This window comes from Nerophis ophidion, linkage group LG27 (assembly GCF_033978795.1).
Source record: "Nerophis ophidion isolate RoL-2023_Sa linkage group LG27, RoL_Noph_v1.0, whole genome shotgun sequence".
Lineage (NCBI taxonomy): Eukaryota > Metazoa > Chordata > Actinopteri > Syngnathiformes > Syngnathidae > Nerophis > Nerophis ophidion.
In genome coordinates this window covers 16,245,685-16,267,609 of record NC_084637.1, presented here as the reverse complement: position 1 = coordinate 16,267,609, position 21,925 = coordinate 16,245,685, and the positions used below count along the sequence as shown (strand labels likewise).

Genomic DNA, 21,925 nt, shown 5'->3' with positions numbered 1-21,925 from the left:
CGATACAAACAACATGGCGGTTACCACAGCAAGATATAGCGACATTAGCTTGGATTCAGACTCGGATTTCAGCGGTTTAAGCGATTCAACAGATTACGCATGTATTGAAACAGATAATCGGAGTTTGGAGGCAGATAGCAAAAACGATATTGAAGAAGAAATTGAAGCTATTGAGCGAATAGCTATTGACGCTATCCGGCCATAGCATGGGTGTACCTAATGAAGTGGCCCATAGCATGGCTGCCTTATTAGCATCGCCGGTAAAATGTGCGGACCAAACGATCATGACTTTCGCATCTTGTGACACTGGAGCAACTTAAATCCGTCGATTGGTAAGTGTTTGTTTCGCATTAAATGTGGGTATCTACTTTCAAATGTACATACAGCTAGCGTAAATAGCATGTTAGCACCGATTAGCATAGCATGGTAGCATCGATTAGCTGGCAGTCATGCTGTGACCAAATATGTCTGATTAGCACATAAGTCAACAACATCAACAAAACTCCCTTTTGGGATTTCGTTGACTTAATGGTTGCAAATGCATCTGCAGGTTATCCATACATCTCTGTGCCATGTCTGTCTTAGCATCGCCGGTAAAATGTGAAGACACTCTGGCAAATTCAATGGGGGTCTGGCGGCAGATTTCTTGCCAGTGGTGCAACTTGAATCCCTCCCTGTTAGTGTTGTTACACCCTCCGACAACACACCGACGAGGCATGATGTCTCCAAGGTTCCAAAAAATAGTTGAAAAAACGGAAAATAACAGAGCTGAGACCCAGTGTTTGTAATGTGAAAATGAAAATGGCGGGTGTGTTACCTCGGTGACGTCACGTTCTGACGTCATCGCTAAAAGACCTATAAACAGAAAGGCGTTTAATTTGCCAAAATTCACCCATTTAGAGTTCGGAAATCGGTTAAAAAATACATGGTCTTTTTTCTGCAACATCAAGGTATATATTGAGGCTTGCATAGGTTAGGTGATAATGTTCCCCTTTAAGCCTGTCTTTCCCAATCAGTCGGCCTGGCGTCATTGCTTGTTTTTTAATGCGATACCACAGTTCGTGTTGCTCGATTCATGCCGTGTCCACATAAGTCTTGTTTATTTCTTGCCACAGTTTTGTGTTTGTTCGAAGCCGTAGTTTATGTTTGTTTGTTTGTTTGATGCCACAGTTTTGTGTTTGTTAAAATGCGTTGTACTCGTATAGTGCTTTTCTACCTTCAAGGTACTCAAAGCGCTTTGACACTACTTCCACATTTACCCATTCACACACTGATGGAGGGAGCTGCCATGCAAGGCGCCAACCAGCACCCATCAGGAGCAAGGGTAAAGTGTCTTGCTCAGGACACAACGGACATGACGAGGTTGGTACTAGGTGGGGATTGAACCATGGACCCTCGGGTTGCGCACGGCCACTCTCCCACTGCGCCACGCCGTCCCTGTTTTTCCACACCATAGTTTATGTTTGTTTACCTCATGCCCTGCCAAGATTTATCGAGTTAATAAATATGTTCCTACCTGCAAGCCTTGTCCGGAATAGTCCGTTTGCATCCCGGGAGAACAAACCTTGCAGTAAGCTGCGACCCCGCCGTCATGACAGAATGATCATAAGTCGGCATGGTAACCAAACAAAACAAGGGAGTGAAACAGGAACTAAAAGAGTCCAAAAACTAACAAAAAATGTGTTAGTTAAACTTAATTTAGAGTTATTTAGTTAGCATTAGGGACAGGGTTCGAGGGTTAGGGTTATAATAAGGCCTTAATAATGACTAGTTAAGATCCAAAATGTTACAAATTTGCATGTTAATAAGCAACTAATTAATGGTGATACATTATACACCCCGCCCCCCCCAACCCCGCCCACCTCAACCGACGCATGAAGAGGTGGGGGGGAAGCTGGGTGTATAATGTAGCCCGGACGAGTCAGGGATACATGGGATTCTGGGTATTTGTTCTGTCGTGTTTATGTTGTGTTATAGTGCAGATGTTCTCCTGAAATGTGTTTGTCATTCTTGTTTGGTGTGGGTTCACAGTGTGGCGCATATTAGTAAGAGTGCTAAAGTTGTTTAAACGGCCACCCTCCGTGTGACATGTATTGCTGTTGAATAAGGATGCCTTGCAGTCTCTTACGTGTGTCTGCAATAGCCTCGTCAAACAATTCTTCGGGCTGACAAGCTATTTGTACAAGCTGTAGAGGGCGCTAGCGGTAGTGCCATCATTGTACGCCCTTATTATTGTTCATTGGGTGAACACCAGCGTACATTCGAGAGAATAATTACTCTGAAATTCGTGAGTCTCCCGGGAAAATTGGGAGGGTTGGCAGGTGTGACGCTGTCAAGCAGCATTCATATAAAACTCGCAGGCCGCACTAACATTACATTTTCATATTAAGGTGTGGGCCGCATGTCCGAGACCCCTGGTTTATACATAGCACAAAGGAAAAAAAAAAAAAACTCTGTATGCAGTATTATTTCATTGTAAATTTCAAAAGAGTTATGTGGCTCCCATTGTTTGCTTTACTTTGTGAGATGGGTCAAAATGGCTCTATGAGAGGTAAAGGTTGCCGACCCTGTCTTACTTAGTCCTGCACTCTCACTTTCCTCATCCACGAATCTTTCATCATCGCTCAAATTAATGGGGAAATCGTCGCTTTCTCGGTCCGAATCGCTCTCGCTGCTGGTGGCCATAATTGTAAACGATGTGAGGAGCTCCACAACCCGTAACGTCACGCGCACATCGTCTGCTACTTCCTGTACAGGCAAGGCTTTTTTATTAGCGACCAAAAGTTGCTTTCAGCAAAAATATGGCAATATCGCGAAATGATCAAGTATGACACATAGAATGGACCTGCTATCCCTGTTTAAATAAAAAAATCTCATTTCAGTAGGCCTTTAATGCCTTATTCTGCATGGCCCTAACCCTAAGCAAATAACTCTAAATTAAGTCTTTGTTACTTACAGTATATTCCCCTAGTGTCCAAATAACTCTTAATTAAGTCTTTGTTACTTAGAATATGTGCCCCATACTAAAGTGTTACCGAAATTGTAATTAATTTGCAATACAGACTGGGCCAGTGCTTTATAGATACAACATGTACACAAAGTTGTTCTCTGATCACTCCAACAAGATCCAAATATTGCCGAGCAGGTGCATTTGACACCGTGCAGCAGTGCTGTGGTTTTGGCGCGTGTCTGTATGCTAAAGTTGAGTGGGTCACCATCATAAAGGTCAGCGATGGCCGAAGGAAAGGCAAGTTCCGCACCGGAGTCTGAAAGTCAGAACTGTGCACAATGTCTTAAAAAAAACTATGATACAGTATCTTTGTTTTCCTTGGAACTAGGGCTGGGCGTTATATGCAATATACTCGATGTATCGTGGGTTTGTCTCTGTAGAAAATGACTATTTTGGGAGTATTCGAGTTAGGGCTGGGCGATATGGCCTTTTTTTAATATCTCGATATTTTTAAGCCACATCGCGATACATGATTCTATGTGTCTACATTAAACATTCTTCTTCATACTGCATTAATATATGCTCATTTTAAACTTTCATGCAGAGAAGGAAATCACAACCAAGTCAATTGACCGAAACTCTTTTTACTAAACAGTTATTAAGCTGTGGCACAAACATTCATGTCATTTCCAAAACAGAAACTGCAAGATTGTCAGAAACATTTTAAGTGTCAAATAAAAATGAGCTGCATAATAGGAAATCAAAAAGTGTTCGTCCTTCGCTATGTGGTATGTTACTACGGACGTTATTACAATTATGTTGGGAGATGGAGATGTATACATGCGGAGTAAGCACTCTTCATTCTCTAACAGGTGACTTTTCAAATGAAACTACATATTAGCAGTAATGCTACTTTTTGTAGCAATGCCGCTTTGCTCCAAACTTGACAAATTACGGTTGTCTGTTCGACATATTCCCACTTGAAGCCAAAAAACCGCCAGACGATGGACCCCCCGCTGTTTTTCTTGGGAATCAATTCTTCCTTCATTTGCACCTTCTTTCTCTCGTATTGCCACTCACACGGCTCTGTTAGCATCACAGCTAACGTTACCCATGCTGCTACCTCTCTGTTTTGCGAGGGCGTATACGTATGTGACGTATGACATGACATTATGTAACTTATGTAAAAAGGGGCGCTTGTCTGTGAGATGGAGAGATAACAAAGAGTGAGAAGAGCCTGTAGTGTAATGCCCGCAATTAAAAGCAACTGCGTGAGAACATATAGTCGAATATCACAATATAGTCATTTTCTATATCGCACAGATACAAACCCGCGATATATCGTGCATATCGCTATATCGCCCAGTCCTAATTCGAGAATAAGTTCTCACGCAGTTGCTTTTAGCTGCGGGCATTACACTACAGGCTCTTCTCACTCTGTCTCTCCTTCGCACAGAGAGATAAAACAAGCGCACCTTCTTACATACGTCACATACTGTCGCGTGTGCAACGTCATACGCTCTCGTGGAGCAGAGAGGTAGCGGCCTGGATAAAGTTAGCTGTGGCAGGTGGTGCAAGCGAAGCGGTGCGAGTGGTAATACAAGAGAGAGAAGGTGCGAATCCGGTGAATGGAGAGAATAATTAATTCCCAAGGAAAACAGCACGGGGTCCATCGTCTGGCGGTGGCGGGAAGATGTTGAACAGACAACCGTAATATGTCACTTATGCGGCAAAAGCGTTAGTACAAAATGTAGCAGCTCCGCTAATTTATAGCATCATTTGAAAAGCCACCCGCTAGAGAATGAGTGCTTGAAACTCTGCATGTCAACATCTCCGGCCGGTGGCACACCAACAAAATGCCGAAGCAACCAGCACTGACCCAATTGAGCCTGGCCTCTTCCATTTCCACATCAACACCGTATGAAAAAAAACATCAAAAACAGAAGGAGATAACGCCCGCATTAACCTACCACATAGCGAAGGACATACACTATTTGATTTCCTGTTATGTATCTAATCTTTATTTTGCAGTTATTGAAATATCTTGTGTGACATCATGCACAAAAGTGCACTTTGTTTTAAAGTATTTGTTAGAAAAATGGTGTGTAAATTATCCAAAAACTTTCCGCTCTCTGAGTTTCCATTGAACAGATGAAAGCTGTCCTTGTTCGACCAAGGTAGGTATTGGAAGATTCCGCTGTGTACGTTGGAATGCGACGAGAGGGGTTTTCTATGGTCCTCAAACACCTGCCGAAGCTAAATCCAGGACGAGCCCAAGCCCGAGGCATCATCTTCTTTTGTCTTCAATGTGACCAAAAACAATGACTGTTTACATACACCCCATTCCTGTTGTTGCGTAAACATTGAATATCTAAATAAAAGAGGAGAAGTAAACCCTTTTTGTCAGAGCATGGTGCAGGACTGTACAAGGTGTACGGAGCCCATGTCTCTCCTCAGATCTGAGTCCAGATTTAAGTCTGTCTCGGTTTGATTCCTTGCCTTTTGTCTTGTTTAATAGATGTCATCAGTGTTTGAACCTAACAGTATTGTAGTGGCGTTCTGTACAAAAAGTGCACTATAATTTAGTGTTGTTTTGATATGACATCTTAGTGACGTCATGCACAAAAGTGCACTAATAAGCTTGTTTTAAAATGTCTCTCACAATCATGTACTTTCTGTTTTGGAAATGGCATGAATGCGTGTACCACTGCCTAATAACTTTAATAAATACAGTTTTGGTCGATTGACTTAGTTGTGATTTCCCTCTCTGCATGAAAGTTTAAAATGAGCATATATTAATGCAGTATGAACAAGAATGTTTTAATGTAGACACATACAATCATCATACTGGTGTGATTACATGCATCAAGTGTTCATTCAAGGCTAAGGCAAAATATCGAGATATATATCGTGTATCGTGACAAGGCTTAAAAATATTGAGATATTATTAAAAGGCCATATCGCCAAGCCCTACTTGGAACCACTAGAGATCATTAAAGTTCCCATCAAGCCATTCAATTCAATACAAAAGCACTGAGGGCTGTTTTCAGTGCACAAGCCTCTCTAGGGCCCGTATAAAAAGTGCACTACAACAAAATAGATTAGTCTGCATCTTCCTACACACACACAAACAGCTCACATGCCAGGAGATTGCATTAGGAGAGCTTGGCAGCTTTTAATCTTGACTTGGTAAGAAGCGGAGCATGCAATAGTTGGGATACCTTCAGAGCTCTTGTGTGTAAACGTGTGTGTCGGTGCGCATGTGTGTGTTCTGGGACACCTGCTTGCAGAGAAAACACACGTGGAGACAGAATAAAGAGGAGGAAGTTGTTTACATTCACTCTCCTTGCACAGGCACTCCCTTAATGCTGATGTTTTGTTATGAATAGGCAGCTGCCTGGAGGGAGATAACTTTTGACTGTGCTATAGGCACTATATTCTGCCCATTTCCGGCTTTGAGCACGTCAATTACGACACATGCATGTTCAACCTTGGCCCGCGGCTTTTTTCAGTTTAAAATTTTGGCCCACTCTGTATTTGACTTTGACACCCCTGATCTAAGATGTGCCTTCACACTGTGGCTACACCACGTGTTTGCACCTTGCTTTCAAATTTCAGTCAGTGTTCAGGCAAGACGGCCCTCCTGGAATTAATGCAACTCTTCCACGTGTATAACAAGGTATATGGAAATGTAATAATCTTTCCTTGGGCGTGCATCCTTATTGAAGGAATATTTCAAATGAGAACATTCTTTAGCCGTGTAAACACTGCAGCTGTGAGTCGTTGGGCAACACACGATTCAATTATTGGGGGTAACAATTCAATTAATAATCGATTATCCTTTCAAAACAATTAAAAAAAATGTTTATCAAAATTGTGTGCCAGATTTATGATTGACATTCCTCCAAAAAATAGAAATAGTTCAAATCAATTTCTATACTACTTAAAGGCCTACTGAAATGAGATTTTCTTACTTAAACGGGGATAGCAGGTCCATTCTATGTGTCATACTTGATCATTTTGCGATATTGCCATATTTTTGCTGAAAGGATTTAGTAAAGATCGACGATATACAGCGCAATTTTTGGTGCTAATAAAAAAGCCTTGCCTGTACCGGAAGTAGCAGATGATATGCGTGTGATGTCACGGGTTGTGGAGCTTCTCACATCTGAACATTGTTTACAATCATGGCCACCAGCAGCAAGACCGATTCGGACCGTAAAAGAAAATGTTTCTTTAAAAAAAAAAGATTATAGCAAAACATTTTAATAAAGTCAAATAAATAAGGCAATAAGAAGTATCCAATACTTCTCTTTTCTAAAGTAAATATGTACAGCTGATATGATCATTTACATCATGGGTGTCAAACTCTGGCCCGCCGTGTGATTTCATTTGGGCCTTGAGGCAAAATCAAATTAACATTAGAGCTGGCCCACCGCTTTAACGCCACATTCACCGCTAATACTCCTACTCGTCAACCCTCCAGATTTTCCCGGGAGACTCCCGAAGTTCAGTGCACCTCCCGAAATTTCTCCTGATTTCCACCGGGACAACAATGTTGGGGGTGGGCCTTAAAAACACTGCCTTGTTTGGGACACTATTAAAAGGTTAATTTGTTCAACCTTGGCCCACGGCTTTGTTCAGTTTTAAACTTTGACCAACTCAGTATTTGAGTTTGACACCCCTGATTTACATCAACAATACAATTTGCCTGAGTGGTTGACAGGACAGATTAAACAAGTAAATAAATAAAAAATAACTAAAAATGAAAACATTTTTAATTATTAAAAATCAATTATTTTTTTCATCGATTACCAATTGTTACAAATAAGAATCGTGATGAATTCGAAAATATATTTTTTTGCCACCCAGGCAAATTAGAGTGTCCGCCCTGAGATCGGTAGGTTGGGAGTTCAAGCCCGAGTCATACCAAAGACTATAAACATGGTACCCATTACCTCCCTGCTTGACAACCAGCATCGAGGGTTGGAATTGGGGGTTGAATCACCAAAAATTATTCCCGGGCGCGGCCACCGGTGCTGCTCACTGCTCCCTCACCTCCCAGGGGGTGTTCAAGGGTGATGGGTCAAATGCAGGGTATAATTTCACCACACCTAGTGTGTGCGTGACAATCATTGGTACTTTAACTTAATATCGGCCCCGGATCTGATACCATGATCGAGACATCTCCAGTTTTAAGAGCATAGGAAGTGTTTATGAGTGTGTGTGAGACCGTGTGGAGGGCTTACAAAGACATGAATGCATACAATATTCATAAAAATTATGAAATAAATAGCGTCACTACCAGAGGTGGGTAGTAACATTTACTCCGTTACATCTACTTGAGTAACTTTTGGGATAAATTGTACTTCTAAGAGTAGTTTTAATGCAACATACTTTTACTTGACTATATTTACAGAAAAGAAACGCTATTTTTACTCCGCTCGATTTATCTACATTCAGCCCGCTACTCGCTACCGATTGTTATCGATTTGTTAATGCACGCTTTGTTTTGTTTTGTCAGACAGACCTTCAAAGTAGGATCTATCCCATGCCTGCGTTTCACCAATCAAGTGCAGTCACTGGTGACGTTTGACTCCGTTTCACCAATCAAGTGCAGTCACTTGTGACGTTTGACTCCGTTTCACCAATCAAATGCAGTCACAGGTGACGTTTGACTCCGTTTCACCAATCAAGTGCAGTCACTGGTAACGTTTGACTCCGTTTCACCAATCAAGTGCAGTCACTGGTAACGTTTGACTCCGTTTCACCAATCGAGTGCAGTCACTGGTGACGTTTAACTCTGTTTCACCAATCAAGTGCAGTCACTGGTGACGTTTGCCTCAGTTTCACCAATCAAACAGAGCCAGGCGGTCACATGATTAACTGCACATAAAAAATTTTTTTTATAACCTTTTATTTATAAATTTGAACATTTACAAAACAGTTGAAAATAATAATCAAAGCAAGTACAAAAACAGTACAAAACAGTATAAAAACCGTACAAAACAGCGCCAGGGGGTTGTAAATTTAAAGTAACTAAAATAGAATGCAATATATATTATATATATATATAAAATCAACAAAGTGCAAAGCCATAGGCTCACTCAATCTCAGTAAATAACTTAAATTTGGAACACAGCATCATCGTTTTCACTGCTTTTTGGTTGTTAGAGGTAGAGTGTTTTAATGTAGAGTCCTAAATCTTTTTTAAAGGCACAAAAAACAGGTCGGGTATTGAGAAACTTACATTTACGAATATAAAACTTAGCCAATAGTATAATGAGGTTGCAAAGGTAAAATTCATTTTCAATTTTTTTTCAATACAGTGTAAAACCAAATGTGTATTATTTAATATATATCATTATTTTAGTTGCTTAAGAGATATTCCTGGCTCTGAATTTGTTCATTGCTATTTTTATGATTTTGTGCATTACTTGTTGCCGTCACAAACAGGTTACTCATCGGTTACTCAGTACTTGAGTAGTTTTTTCACCACATACTTTTTATTTTTACTCAAGTAAATATTTGGGTGACTACTCCTTACTTTTACTTGAGTAATACATCTCTAAAGTAACAGTACTCTTACTTGAGTACAATTTCTGGCTACTCTACCCACCTCTGGTCACTACTTCGCGGAAAATTATCTACATCGGCGTGTGTGTAACGTAACCCATGCAGTAATTGAGGAAACAAATATTTCTCATAAAACCGATGGTGATGGTTTTATAAGTTTTGTTTAAAATATATATATATATATATATATATATATATATTTATTTTGAGTCGTTGACATACACAACAGCTTTACTATGTGCCGTTAACCTCAGGACAAATTGCATGGCCTGTATTACGTAACGTTGATGAAAAGTGATGCTTTCAACACAAGACGTCTCGGGGCAAAACACACACAAATTAATAACGATGACAAAGTGAGGCCATGTTCTTTCAGCTTATGCATGAACACTGTGCATACGCTGCTGCGCACGTCCTCGTGACACATTTTCTGCGGTGATCAGCTGAGTCAAGAAGATGATTTGTGATGGAGCAACATGACCTCTTTCTGCGGGTTTAACCCATTTTCCAACAAAGATTCTGTGCGGGCTGCTTATCTAAATGTGAAGGCGATGTAAGACAGATTGTTGCTGGTACAGCATGGAGAACAGCAGAGGAGATACCCAAACAATAATGCAATATATCTGGTACTGTAGGTGGTGATGACATATTATATGTGTCCTAAACCTAAGTTGAAGGGGAAAAAAAGTGTGGCGTTGCATATTTTTTTAACAATAATAAAGATATCAAACTTATAAACATTATCTAAATAAGGAGTGCTCAAAGTTGGGCCTGTGGGCCAAATTTAGCCTTCCTAAGCGTTGGAACTTTTTTACATTTACTGTATTTTCCAGGCTATTAGGTCGCAGATTTTTTTTCATAGTTTGGCGGGGGTGCGACGTACAGTGGGCCAAAAAAGTATTTAGTCAGCCACCGATTGTGCAAGTTCTCCCACTTAAAATGATGACAGAGGTCTGTAATTTTCATCATAGGTACACTTCAACTGTGAGAGACAGAATGTGAAAAAAAAATATCCAGGAATTCCCATTGTAGGAATTTTAAAGAATTTATTTGTAAATTATGGTGGAAAATAAGTATTTGGTCAACCATTCAAAGCTCTCACTGATGGAAGGAGGTTTTGGCTCCAAATTTCACGATACATGGCCCCATTCATTCTTTCCTTAACACGGATCAATCGTCCTGTCCCCTTAGCAGAAAAACAGCCCCAAAGCATGATGTTTCCACCCCCATGCTTCACAGTAGGTATGGTGTTCTTGGGATGCAACTCAGTATTCTTCTTCCTCCAAACACGACGAGTTGATTTTATACCAAAATGGATACATGGATGATACAGCAGAGGATTGGGAGAATGTCATGTGGTCAGATGAAACCAAAATAGAACTTTTTGGTATAAACTCAACTCGTCGTGTTTGGAGGAAGAAGAATACTGAGTTGCATCCCAAGAACACCACACCTACTGTGAAGCATGGGGGTGGAAACATCTTGCTTTGGGGCTGTTTTTCTGCTAAGGGGACAGGACGATTGATCCGTATTAAGGAAAGAATGAATGGGGCCATGTATTGTGAGATTTTGAGCCAAAACCTCCTTCCATCAGTGAGAGCTTTGAATGGTTGACCAAATACTTATTTTCCACCATAATTTACAAATGAATTCTTTAAAATTCCTACAATGTGAATTCCTGGATATTTTTTTTTCCACATTCTGTCTCTCACAGTTGAAGTGTACCTATGATGAAAATTACAGACCTCTGTCATCATTTTAAGTGGGAGAACTTGCACAATCGGTGGCTGACTAAATACTTTTTTGCCCCACTGTATACTCCGGAGCGATTTATGTGTGAAATTATTAACACATTACCGTAAAATATCAAATAATATTATTTATCTCATTCGCGAAAGAAAACATCAGCAATCGTCACACACGTCAACCAATAAGAATTGGGCGGGGGAGGGTCATGGCAGAAGTGCATTGTGGGTCATGGAATGCTAACTGCTATATGCTACTGCCGTAGCTATTTAAATGGATCATTTTATCGTTTGCGATAACTTATAAAAACTGAGAAGGGCTGAACAAATTTTGGACTGAAAAGGAAATCATGTATTGCAGATTACACAATATCAAATATTATTTATCTCAGTGTTTTTCAACCACTGTGCCGCGGCACACTAGTGTGCCGTGTGATACAGTCCTGTGTGCCGTGGGAGATAATCTTATTTCATTTATTTGGTTTAAAAATATTATTTGCAAACCAGTAATTATAGTCGGCAAATTATGTGTGGTTGTTGAGTGTCGGTGCCATCTAGAGCTCGGCAGAGTAACCGTGTAATACTCTTCCATATCAGTAGGTGGCAGCCGGTAGCTAATTGCTTTGTAGATGTTGGAAACAGCGGGACGCAGTGTGCAGGTAAAAAGGTATTTAATGTTTAAACAAAAAATAAACAAAAAGTAAGTGCCCCTAAGAAAAGGCATTGAAGCTTAGGAAAGGCTATGTAAAACGAAACTAAAACTGAACTGGCTACAGAGTAAACAAAAACAGAATGCTGGACGACAGCAAAGACTTACTGTGGAGCAAAGATGGCGTCCGTAATGTACATCCAAACATGACATGACAATTGACAATGTCCCCAAGAAGAAGGATAAAAACAAAGTAGATACGGAAAATATCGCGCAAAGGAAAACATGAAACCGCTACAGGAAAACGCCACCAAATAGGAGTTAAAGACAAGAACTAAAATACTACACAAAGGAAAACAGCAACAAACTCTAAATAAGTCAGGGCGTGATGTGACAGGTCATGACAGTACACCTCCTTTGAGACAAGAGCTATAGTAATTCATGCTTGGTTATGGTTTAAAGTCACATCCAACATTTGCGACTTTGACTTTTTACTGTCAACTGAGTTTCCTTTTTTAATAATTTCTGCTGGTGGTGTGCCTCCAGATTTTTTTGACGCAAAAAATGTGCCTTGGCTCAAAAAATTTTGAAAAACACTGATTTATCTTATTCGCTGAAAATACCAAGAAAATGTCAGCAATCGTCACACACGTCAACCAATAAGAATTCGGCGGGGGAGGGTCATGGCAGAAGTGCATTGTGGGTCATTGAATTCTAACTGCTCTATGCTATATGCTACTGCCATAGCTATTAAAATGGATTATTTCATCATTGGCGGAACTTATAAAAACTAAGAAGGGCTGAACAAAAATTGGACCGAAAAGGAAATCATGTACTGCAGATTACAAGCTGGACGTAGTGAAATATGCAGCAGAAAACGAAAAGAGGAAGCGGCGCATACCTTTGGAGTTGGCAGAGTTGTTTAGAAGCGACATCGAGGAAGAAGATTTCATGGGATTTATCGATTAGGAGTGACAGATTGTTTGGTAAACGTATAGCATGTTCTATATGTTATAGTTATTTGAATGACTCTTACCATAAAATGTTACGGTAACATACCAGGCACCTTCTCAGTTGGTTATTTATGCGTCACATAATGTACACTTATTCAGCCTGTTGTTCACTATTCTTTATTTATTTTAAATTGCCTTTCAAATGTCTATTCTAGGTGTTGGATTTTATCAAATAAATTTCCCCCACAAATGCGATTTATACTCCAGTGCGACGTATATATGTTTTTTTCCTTTTTAATTATGCATTTTCGGCCGGTGCGACGTATACTCCAGAGCGATTTATAATCCCAAAAATACGGTAGGTCAGTGGTTCTAAAAATAGTTTTCACCTAATACCACCTCAAAAAAACACTTAGCTATCCAAGTACCGCCATTATGACCCACATTAAAATACAGTAGCGTAGTCGGCTTAAGTATTCATTAAAACACGGCAGAGGTTTTCTTTAGCAAGTATATTGTAACATGACGCACAGATTGAATACAGGAAAAAAAATTAAAAAATTGTGATCCTTTGGCGAACCACTAATGCAGGGGTCTCCAAACTTTTTCCACTGAGGGCCGCACACTGAAAAATCAGAGCAAGCGGGGGCCATTTTCATAATTTTTATTTTAAAAACCAATACAATATATGTATAAAAAATATACATTTAGGCCTCCACTCAGTTATGATCCCGGGGACCCCAAAGGGTTTTGGTAAAAAAAAAAAAAAGTGTCATTATTCAGTATTATAATTTTTTATTATTAAGCAAGTTTAAAATCTCTAGATCAATATTAGAAAAAAAAATGAAAAAAACACAAAATATGCAATACTTTCACCCAATAACTTTTTTAGGTGGAATATTTGTGATTATATAATAATTGGAGCCTTAATTTTGGATTTTGATTCATTATTATTTTTTGAGCAATGACACTTAAAAACAAATAATTGAGGATCCAAAAGTGTCAAAAATAAATTATAATTTTTTTTTTACAGTTTACTTTTAGCACAATAATCTCGAGATTAATTTCAGATGTATCTGTCAATTTTAAGTGTTATTGTTGTTTATGTTTTGTTTGTTTGTTTTAGGCCCTTCTTTTAAAAAAAACAGTCAGTTTTTTAATATGGCAAGACACAAAATATGTAACATTTTCCCCCAAAAATATCTCAAAGTGGAATATTCAATGTGACGTAATCGAAGCCTTGAATAGGTCAATAATTCAAAACGACATTGATTTTGATTCATTATTTTTTAAAGAAACAGCCTGCATGGCAGCTTTGTCTTATAAGAGTAAGCATGGCAACACTTTCTTGTTACATTTCACCTGTTTGCTCTTGTATAGCACTTTTTATGTTTTTAATTTTTTTCAATTGCATTCTTAAAATGTGCCGTGGGGCCGTTAAAAATAACCCGCGGGCTGCAAATGGCCCCCGAGCCACACTTTGGACACCCCTGCACTAATGGTACCTGTACCACAGTTTGCAAACCACTGATATATGCTTTTTTTTTTCCATGCTTAAAATTAGGGGTCTCCTGATCTAATGTTGGTGTCTGATATTGGTCCCATACATCCAACAATAAAACAAGTATGTTTTTTTTTTTTTGGTTGAGTTGTAAAATGTCTGATACAAGCAGTCCTGAAGTATGTCTACTTTTGCAAAGCACAGCCAGTTAACATTTGAATGTCCTCCGATAAGCACACACGTTTTGTCTTATCTTGTGTTTTAGTCATTTACAAAAAAGGGAAACATGGTAGGCTATAGGGTACAAGGAACGAACAATAGCTAAGCACAAAATAGCAAAAAAGCCAGACATACAAGATAAGTGTCTAACTAAACAATACAGCAGACTAAAACAAGACAATTGTCATTATAAAAAAGTATACAGTGGGGCAAAAAAGTATTTAGTCAGCCACCGATTGTGCAAGTTCTCCCACTTAAAATGATGACGGAGGTCAGTAATTTTCATCATAGGTACACTTCAACTGTGAGAGACAGAATGTGGGGAAAAAATCCAGGAATTCACATTTGAGGAATTTTAAAGAATGTATTTGTAAATTATTGTGGAAAATAAGTATTTGGTCAACCATTCAAAGCTCTCACTGATGGAAGGAGGTTTTGGCTCAAAATCTCACGATACATGGCCCCATTCATTCTTTCCTTAACACGGATCAATCGTCATGTCCCCTTAGCAGAAAAACAGCCGCAAAGCATGATGTTTCCACCCCCATGCTTCACAGTAGGTGTGGTGTTCTTGGGATGCAACTCAGTATTCTTCTGCCTCCAAACACGACGAGTTAAGTTTATACCAAAAAGTTTTATTTTGGTTTCATCTGACCACATGACATTCTCCCAATCTTCTGCTGTATCATCCATGTATCCATTTTGGTATAAACTCAACTCGTCGTGTTTGGAGGAAGAAGAATACTGAGTTGCATCCCAAGAACACCACACCTACTGTGAAGCATGGGGGTGGAAACATCATGCTTTGGGGCTGTTTTTTTGCTAAGGGGACAGGACGATTGATCCGTGTTAAGGAAAGAATGAATGGGGCCATGTATCGTGAGATTTTGAGCCAAAACCTCCTTCCATCAGTGAGAGCTTTGAATGGTTGACCAAATACTTATTTTCCAGCATAATTTACAAAAAAAAAACTTTAAAATTCCTACAATGTGAATTCCTGGATTTTTTCCCCACATTCTGTCTCTCACAGTTGAAGTGTACTTATGATGAAAATTACAGACCTCTGTCATCATTTTAAGTGGGAGAACTTGCACAATCGGTGGCTGACTAAATACTTATTTTGCCCCCCTGTATACTATAGTTGCATGTTACTTACAAAGTATCCAGTAACATACGTGTCCGCATCATTCACCCTACGTAATAAACTTATCTTTATGACTTATTGTGACCACTTTGTATCACCCCCCAAAACAACGATTACCACTGCACTTCAATTTAAAGACAGCATTAGTCCATTCCAGACGGCTAATAATAAATAAGTTTGTGTTTGTCACACCTACCATTGTTCTGAGTCATTTCACTTTATTAACCCTTTTATCATTCCACACTACAAAATAATACAAGTATGTAGGGCAGGGCGATATGGCCTTTTTTTTAATATTGCGATATTTTTAGGCCATACCGCAAGATACGATATATATCTCGGTATTTTGATTTAGCCTTGAATGAACACTTGATACATATAATCACAACAGTATGATGATTCTGTCTACATTAAAACACTTCATACTGCATTCATATATGCTACTTTTAAACTTTCATGCAGAGAAGGAAATCACAACTAAGTCAATTAATCAAAACTATATTTATTAAAGGCCTACTGAAACCCACTACTACCGACCACGCAGTCTGATAGTTTATATATCAATGATGAAATATTAACATTGCAACACATGCCAATACAGCCTTTTTAGTTTACTAAATTGCAATTTTAAATTTCCCGCTAAGTTTCTTGTCGAAAATGTCGCGCAATGATGACCCGTGTGATGACGTCTCGGGTTGGAGCGGACATATTAGCCCAGCACCACACACGGCTAAAAGTTGTCTCTTTTCATCGCATAATTACACAGTAATTTGGACATCTGTATTGCTGAGTCTTTTGCAATTAGTTCAATGAATAATGGAGACTATAAAGAACAATGCTGTTGGTGGAAAGCGGTGGATTGCAGCTGCCTTTAGCACCGAAACACAGCCGGTGTTTCTTTGTTGTGAAGCTTTAACACAGAGCGGTCAAGCGAACATGTTTCTCTACGTCAACCAGCAAGTTTTTGGATGGGAAAACTGTGATATTAAGTCGGCTCTTACTTCAGCGGATTATACGACCTCCTCCTGCAGCTCAAAAAGGCAGCTGTGATTTTGGCTCCTCGGCTTTTCTCAGAGACACTGACTTTCAGGTATGACTTTACAATCTCACTAAAACACTAAAAACAACAAGCAGATAAGGGATCTTCGTGAGTTATCCGAGTAAATGTGTCTAATTACATCTGAAACGCCGCCTGGAGCAGTCACTTTTTTTGTTGTTTTTTTTCTAGTACTTCACTCTAAACGTCCTCATCCACAAATCTTTCATCCTTGCACAAATGAATGGGGAAATTGTCGCTTTCTCGGTCTAAATAGCTCTGATTATAAACAATGTGAGGATGTGAGGAGCCCTACAACCCGTGACGTCACGCGCACATCGTCTGCTACTTCCGGTAAAGGCAAGGCTTTTTCATTAGCAACCAAAAGTTGCAAACTTTATCGTGGATGTTCTCTACTAAATCCTTTCAGCAAAAATATGGCAATATCGCGAAATGATTAAGTATGACACATAGAATGGACCTGCTATCCCCGTTTAAATAAGAAAATCTCATTTCAGTAGGCCTTTAAAGGTTTTAGCAGGTGACTTTTCAAATGATGCTACTTATTAGCAGTAAGGCTACTTTTTGTAGCAACGCTTGGGCCCCACACTTGACAAATTAAAGTTGTCTATTCAGCCTGTTCACTATTCTTTATTTTAAATTGCCTTTCAAATGTCTATTCTTGGTGTTGGGTTTTATCAAATACATTTCCCCCAAAAATGCGACTTATACTCCAGTGCGAATTATATATACGTTTTTTTCCTTCTTTATTATGCATTTTCGGCAGGTGCGACTTATATTCCGGAACGACTTATACTCCGAAAAATACGGTATTCATTATTGGTTAGCTTCAGAAAAACAATGTCATTAAAAAGAAGAAAATACTTATGAGTGTGGGAAAAAAATCGATGTGAATTTGAATCGCGATTCCCACGTTGTGTGATTCAGAATCTATTCTCTGTTTTTTGTTTTTTTTTAATCAATCCAACTAAACAATACACAGCAATACCATAACAACGCAATCCAATTCAAAAACCAAACCTAAACCAGCAACACTCAGAACTGCAATAAACAGAGCAATTGAAAGGAGACACAAACACGACACAGAACAAACCAAAAGTAGTGAAACAAAAATGAATATTATCAACAACAGTATCAATATTTGTTATAATTTCAGCATAGCAGTGATTAAAAATCCTTCATTGACATTATCAGACATGAATAAAAATAAAAAAAAAAGAACAATAGTGTCACAGTGGCTTACACTTGCATCGCATCTCATAAACTTGACAACACACTGTGTCCAATGTTTTCACAAATATTAAATAATTTATATTTTTGGTTTGTCCATCCATCCATCCATCATCTTCCGCTTATCCGAGGTCGGGTCGCGGGGGCAGCAGCCTAAGCAGGGAAGCCCAGACTTCCCTATCTCCAGCCACTTCGTCTAGCTCTTCCCGGGGGATCCCGAGGCGTTCCCAGGCCAGCCGGGAGACATAGTCTTTCCAACGTGTCCTGGGTCTTCCCCGTGGCCTCCTACCAGCTGGACGTGCCCTAAACACCTCCCTAGGGAGGCGTTCGGGTGGCATCCTGACCAGATGCCCGAACCACCTCATCTGGCTCCTCTCGATGTGGAGGAGCAGCGGCTTTACGTTGAGCTCCTCCCGGATGGCAGAGCTTCTCACCCTATCTCTAAGGGAGAGCCCCGCCACCCGGCGGAGGAAACTCATTTCGGCCGCTTGTACCCGTGATCTTATCCTTTCGGTCATGACCCAAAGCTCATGACCATAGGTGAGGATGGGAACGTAGATCGACCGGTAAATTGAGAGCTTTGCCTTCCGGCTCAGCTCCTTCTTCACCACAACGGATCGATACAACGTCCGCATTACTGAAGACGCCGCACCGATCCGCCTGTCGATCTCACGATCCACTCTTCCCCCACTCGTGAACAAGACTCCTAGGTACTTGAACTCCTCCACTTGGGGCAGGGTCTCTTCCCCAACCCGGAGATGGCACTCCACCCTTTTCCGGGCGAGAACCATGGACTCGGACTTGGAGGTGCTGATTCTCATTCCGGTCGCTTCACACTCGGCTGCGAACCGATCCAGTGAGAGCTGAAGATCCCGGCCAGATGAAGCCATCAGGACTACATCATCTGCAAAAAGCAGAGACCTAATCCCGTGGCCACCAAACCGGAACCCCTCAACGCCTTGACTGCGCCTAGAAATTCTGTCCATAAAAGTTATGAACAGAATCGGTGACAAAGGACAGCCTTGGCGGAGTCCAACCTTCACTGGAAACGTGTCCGACTTACTGCCAGCAATGCGGACCAAGCTCTGGCACTGATCATACAGGGAGCGGACTGCCACAATAAGACAGTCCGATACCCCATACTCTCTGAGCACTCCCCACAGGACTTCCCGAGGGACACGGTCGAATGCCTTCTCCAAGTCCACAAAGCACATGTAGACTGGTTGGGCAAACTCCCATGCACCCTCAAGAACCCTGCCGAGAGTATAGAGCTGGTCCACAGTTCCACGACCAGGACGAAAACCACACTGTTCCTCCTGAATCCGAGGTTCGACTATCCGGCGAAGCCTCCTCTCCAGTACACCTGAATAAACCTTACCGGGAAGGCTGAGGAGTGTGATCCCACGATAGTTGGAACACACCCTCCGGTCCCACTTCTTAAAGAGAGGGACCACCACCCCGGTCTGCCAATCCAGAGGTACCGCCCCCGATGTCCACGCGATGCTGCAGAGTCTTGTCAACCAAGACAGCCCCACAGCATCCAGAGCCTTAAGGAACTCCGGGCGGATCTCATCCACCCCCGGGGCCTTGCCGCCGAGGAGCTTTTTAACTACCTCAGCGACCTCAGCCCCAGAAATAGGAGAGTCCACTACAGATTCCCCAGGCACCGCTTCCTCAAAGAAAGACGTGTTGGTGGGATTGAGGAGGTCTTTGAAGTATTCCCTCCACCGATCCACAACATCCGCAGTCGAAGTCAGCAGAACACCATCCGCACCATACACGGTGTTGATAGTGCACTGCTTCCCCTTCCTGAGGCGCCGTATGGTGGTCCAGAATCGCTTCGAAGCCGTCCGGAAGTCGTTTTCCATGGCTTCCCCGAACTCTTCCCATGTCCGAGTTTTTGCCTCCGCGACCGCTAAAGCTGCACACCGCTTGGCCCGTCGGTACCCGTCCACTGCCTCCGGAGTCCTATGAGCCAAAAGAACCCGATAGGACTCCTTCAGCTTGACGGCATCCCTCACTGCTGGTGTCCACCAACGGGTTCTGGGATTACCGCCACGACAGGCACCAACAACCTTGCGGCCACAGCTCCAATCAGCCGCCTCGACAATAGAGGTTCGGAACATGGTCCACTCGGACTCAATGTCCCGCACCTCCCTCGTGACATGTTCAAAGTTCTCCCGGAGGTGTGAATTGAAACTCTCTCTGACAGGAGACTCTGCCAGACGTTCCCAGCAGACCCTCACAATGCGCTTGGGCCTGCCAGGTCTGTCCGGCATCCTCCCCCACCATCGCAGCCAACTCACCACCAGGTGGTGATCGGTAGAAAGCTCCGCCCCTCTCTTCACCCGAGTGTCCAAAACATAAGGCCGCAAATCCGATGACACAACTACAAAGTCGATCATGGAACTGCGGCCTAGGGTGTCCTGGTGCCAAGTGCACATATGGACACCCTTATGTTTGAACATGGTGTTTGTTATCGACAAACTGTGACGAGCACAAAAGTCCAATAACAAAACACCACTCGGGTTTAGATCCGGGCGACCATTCTTCCCAATCACGCCTCTCCAGGTTTCACTGTCGTTGCCAACATGAGCGTTGAAGTCTCCCAGTAGGACAAGGGAATCACCCGGAGGAGCACTTTCCAGTACTCCCTCGAGTGTACCCAAAAAGGGTGGGTATTCTGAACTGCTGTTTGGTGCGTAAGCACAAACAACAGTCAGGACCCGTCCCCCCACCCGAAGGCGAAGGGAAGCTACCCTCTCGTCCACTGGGTTGAACTCAAACGTACAGGCTTTGAGCCGGGGGGCAACCAGAATTGCCACCCCAGCCCGTCGCCTCTCACTGCCGGCAACGCCAGAGTGGAAGAGGGTCCAGTCCCTCTCGAGAGAACTGGTTCCAGAGCCCTTGCTGTGCGTCGAGGTGAGTCCGACTATATCCAGCCGGAACTTCTCTACCTCGCGCACTAGCTCAGGCTCCTTCCCCCCCAGTGAGGTGACGTTCCACGTCCCAAGAGCTAGCTTCTGTAGCCGAGGATCGGACCGCCAAGTGCCCTGCCTTCGGCTGCCGCCCAGCTCACAATGCACCCGACCTCTATGGCCCCTCCTATGAGTGGTGAGCCCATTGGAGGGATGACCCACGTTGCCTCTTCGGGCTGTGCCCGGCCGGGCCCCATGGGAACAGGCCCGACCACCAGGCGCTCGCCATCGTGCCCCAACTCCGGGCCTGGCTCCAGAGCGGGGCCCCGGTGACCCACGTCCGGGCGAGGGAAATCTGGGTTCATTTCGTTGTAAATCCATAGAAGTCTTTGAGCTGCTCTTTGTCTGATCACTCACCTAGGACCTGTTTGTCTTGGGAGACCCTACCAGGGGGCATGAAAACCCCCAGACAACATAGCTCCTAGGATCATTGGGACACGCAAACTCCTCTACCACGGTAAGGTAGCAGCTCATTGCAATCAATTGAGAAAACATTTTCCTTTACAATTATAAAAGCTTTTTAAAAAAAAAACAATCTACTACGAGCATACAGAATCGTTTTGAATCGGAAAAATATCGTTTTTGAATCGAGAATCACGTTGAATCGAAAAAAATCTATTTAGAATTGAATCGCGACCCCAAGAATAGATAGTGAATCGAATCGTGGGACACCCAAAGATTCGCAGCCCTACTTATTATACTCTTAATGTTTGGTCTAATTTAAAAATGCACGCATATAGTTAAAAATATTGCATGGCTCTCACGGAAATACATAGTAAAATATTTTGCATTCATGGCTCTCTCAGCCAAAAAGGTTGCAGACCCCTGCATTAAACCTACATTTCCTTACAACTCTGCACAAAAACCTCTACTTCTGTGCGCTTTTTCCGACTGAAACCATCCCTGCAAACACACGAAAAGGT

The 21,925-nt window shown here is 41.8% G+C and overlaps 1 protein-coding gene across 10 annotated transcripts in view; it reads right to left on the bottom strand.

The window, feature by feature from the left end:
- The window catches only part of mcf2la (mcf.2 cell line derived transforming sequence-like a), a 207,371-nt gene that overhangs the window by 122,901 nt on the left and 62,545 nt on the right, over positions 1-21,925 (bottom strand). The window lies entirely within an intron of this gene.